Raw genomic sequence first — 3,858 nt, 5'->3', positions numbered from 1 at the left:
ACCCCTGGTTTGACAGTCACAGTGAAAAAGAGAGACATAAAAGGGAGCTAGGACCCCCAGCAAAAAAAAAAAAAAAACAACCCCCCCCAATCCTAACTGTCATGTAAGTCTTGTACATACAACTCTTGCAGCCATTACACAGGTTTAGACATGTACTCTCCTATTATAGTCCTGAAGAATCTAGACCTCTAACCATGAAGTAGCCACAGCTGCTATGAGGAATTATAGTCCTTATGCTGCTAGCTGTGATGGAAACACCATTTCCTAGGGAAATGAAATGACATGACCAAACATGCATCGCAGTGGCTTTCTATCACCATCGCCTTGGCCTGGACTTTAACCAACAACTCAAAAGTAAAAGGTTCTGTATCTAGCTACTCATTTTCTGCACTGCCCAGTCATTAGTGAATCATGTTTTTAGCATGTTTAACTGTTCCCAGTAACACCTGACAAGCTACTGTAATAAGCTCCACAGTTTATTTTTCCATTATTGACAAGTTAACCAAGTTTAAGCAATGTGGGCAACACAGCCTCAAAGCTTACTGCTACATCAAATCATAATTATATAGGCTGTTATTACAGCACATGCATGAAGCTTTTCTTTTCTTTTATTCCCAGAAACAAAAAATTGCTCCTCATTTAAGAAGCCAAGGCAGGGAAGAAAAGCCCAATCATTTAAGTGCCTTATGACATTTCTCAGGTTACCAGGAAGCAACCTGAAGTATGGTTCTGCCATGAAAAATAAAATGTCACTCTCTTATTGCTTATGTGCATTTGGTCGGAACTCCTGACTATATTGACAAGTTTTCATAGGTTTTAAGTCCATTAGCCCCAAGGAAGTAGTACAGCCATGGCTTTGTTTTGTCCCACATTGTGCTTCAACTTCTAGTCATCCAGGGATCCCAAGGCAACCCAAGTGTTTTTAGATTCCAATCTTGCAATGCCTGTGGCTACCTTCAAGATAGGTGTCAGACAGCTTAATCTGGCTTGCTGCATCATTATTACTAGTGATGATGTGCAAAATGGAAGAAATCTATATTTCCTCTAAGAGGCCAGGCTGAACCTGCAAGGCTGGGAGTTGGAAGAAACACTTATTTGTGATCAAATACATTTGATGCAGAGCCAGTGAGGAACAAACACAAAACTCATAATGCTATTTCAGTAATTTCTGAAAGCAGAGCTACACATCAAGTCTCCTATCACCCTGCTTAGCAGTACAGAGTAATGCCATCCAAGACATTGGAACAGGACACAGGAAATGAATCCAACTGAATGAACACAAGAAATCCTACATAGAAAAAAAAACTCTATAATTTAGGCTAAATAGGAGTTTGTCCAGGATGCTGGAATTAAATCAAAGTTACTGTAATTTCTTGTAATGGTAGAGGTTATTACTCTTACATGCTGCAACAGTTTACAAAATAGCAAATTCCCTGCTTTTAAATGGAGTTAATACACTACTATTAGCATACAGGCAAGCTGGAAGCCAGGCCATAGAAGACAGGTTTGAAAATGGCAGCCTTGTGCAGCCATATTTTTTTATATGCAACTGCTAGGTAGATGCAGCATCTTTAGCAAGGGTGGATATTCAAGCCTCTGATCCCTTTACTACCCACATATTTATCAAAGATAAATAATCTTTATATGCCAAACACTGAATATGGAAAGGTTTGACTTACAGCCTACTGTACCAACACACTCTTTTAGAGTTGCACTAAAGCAAAAACATGTTTTTAGGGTTGTGCTAAAGCAAATTCTTTTTGTTTGAAAGGTTTTTTACTTTTTCCATCATAGATGCTTAAGCATGTGAACCAGAAATTACACTAACAATCATTAAAAAAAATGCATAATGGTCAACTCAACACTGAGCAGGGATAGTCAAAATTAATCAGGAAATATTACATCAGTGCCAAGCAATACAAGTACAAATCTCTGGGTGGCAGAATGGAGATCTAGAAAGAATTAATATTATGAGCATGAAGCAGGGTGTTTGTTTTCCATTTCAGAATGTCACTTGCAGAAAGCTGCCTAGCATTTATTTAGTTTTCACTACACTTGATTGGTTTTAATGAACTTATAGAGAGGAGGTTAAAGAAAATCAAATGCAGTAAAGTTTGGAAGGAAGCTCTAGGGCAGTAATACACATTAGAATAAACCTCACTTCTTATAAAATATAATTATCTTGAAAGTCAATGTTGAAAAGCAATGACTCCCCAAATATAAATACAATCAAACTACTCTTTTGACTTCGTCTGGTATCACCACTAGTGGCTAAAACCAACTGCTTCAAAACAAGCCAAAGACCTCCAAATATACTCAGTCAGCTATGCAATGCTAGAAACAGGGAAAGAAGTGCATTTTATGAGGAAACGCTGAAAGAACTAGGATTATTTCATTTGAAGAAGAGAAGATTTGATACCTGGCTGCAAGTATCCAAAGGACGACTATAAAGAGGATGGAGATGGGCTTTTCTCTGTGGGCGTAGGTGACAGGATTAGAAGCAATGGCCTTCGGCTTCAGTAGAAGAAATTTAGGTTGGAGAGGATGAGGAGGAACTTGACTCTAGTGGCTGTCACACACTAGAACAGGCACCTAGAGACGTCTTGTCTATCCAGTCTGCTCTTGGCATCCTTTTCCCTGGAAGTGTTCACTTGGCTGAGATGGTGTAGTCAGGGACAATCCTGTCTTGAGAGGGCTGTCCCTTCCAACCCTACTCTCCTATGCTCTTTATCCCACCAGGGGATTGGCTTATGATTCAGGTGGGGACGATCCTGTCTGGGGCAGGGGTTGGACTAAATGAGCTCTGCAGGTCCTTTCCAGGCCAACTGATCTGATTCGATGAATTGAAGATGACTGAATTACCTTCACCTTATTTTAGCTTCCCAGACTACAAATGCTGTAAGGGAGTAGAGCTGAGAAGCAAGGGACTGCAGTGGGTCTCCTATGGGGACAGGGAGGTTAGCCCATCTAATACTGTAAAATCTTCTTTAATCTCATTACAAAAGGGAGGAAAAAACATTCAGGACTAATTACAAGTGCTCATCTGAAAGGCCACGAGGGCATGGCTGGGGAAGAAGGAGACATGTCTGCCACAGCGACCTGAGCCCTCCCATAACAAGCGCCTTTGAGCCCAGAGACAGCACTGCTGGCTTGGAGGGCCCTGCTATGCCCTCAAATGAGGGCGGCTGGAAACCAACTGCAGAGTTGTTACACGCATTCAAGCACTAACTGTAGCTGGCTAGCTCGTCTGACAGCTGCACGGTCATTATCGTGGTCTGATAATTACTTCATATCTAGCTGGGCTGCGCACAGTTGACTGCGCAATGTACGTAACATGCAGCGAGGGCCCCAGCCACAGCAGCCGCCACCAGAGGCGGGGCTGAGGGTCGCAGTGCGCCTGCGCAGCCTGGGGCCGGCCCGCGGCCCAGACACCTGGAGGGACGGGGAGCCCTTCCCCCCCCGCGCTGCAAAGAGCTGCCTCACAGCCAGGCCGGCCCCGCCCCGCCCGGGGTGGGGAGCACGGGGTCGACCGCAGCCTGGAGCCCCGGCCCCCAACTCACCTGCGCAGCCGCACTGCAGCCCCCGCCCTCCGGCGGGCTCCAATCGCTGTTGGCAACGGCGGCCGCTTTCTTCCCGAGGCGCAGGGCGAAATCCTCTTAATCCGCTTCTGCCCGCTTCCAAGATGGTGGCGGGCTGCAGTCAGTGCAGGCGTCGTCGCGCTTTTTTCTCCACCCCCGCGGTCCGCCGGCGGATTGGCGGGGCGGGACGCCCGCCCAGCCAGCGCGCTGATTGGGCGGGCTCGGCGTCAGTGAGCCCGCCCGCCGCTGGTGCCAGCAGCTTCCAGGCCTGCTTCTTCCC

At 45.5% G+C, this 3,858-nt stretch overlaps 1 protein-coding gene across 2 annotated transcripts in view; it reads right to left on the bottom strand.

Moving 5' to 3' along the window:
* Positions 1–3,710, bottom strand: part of LOC109298743 (protein-L-isoaspartate(D-aspartate) O-methyltransferase-like) — a 21,309-nt gene extending 17,599 nt beyond the window's left edge. Inside the window, exon 1 of one of the 2 annotated variants that reach the window (XM_019519005.1) lies at positions 3,561–3,710. The gene's annotated coding sequence lies outside the window, so the exon portion shown is untranslated. The remainder of the gene's footprint in view (positions 1–3,560) is intronic. The other variant, XM_019519004.1, reaches the window with a different exon arrangement.
* Positions 3,711–3,858: the final 148 nt, after the last annotated feature.

The sequence above is a fragment of the Gavialis gangeticus genome, unplaced genomic scaffold (assembly GCF_001723915.1).
Source record: "Gavialis gangeticus isolate Ggan-Ray unplaced genomic scaffold, GavGan_comp1, whole genome shotgun sequence".
Taxonomy (NCBI): domain Eukaryota; kingdom Metazoa; phylum Chordata; order Crocodylia; family Gavialidae; genus Gavialis; species Gavialis gangeticus.
The sequence above is the reverse complement of the archived record's forward strand: the minus strand, read 5'-3'. Positions and strand labels throughout refer to the sequence as shown.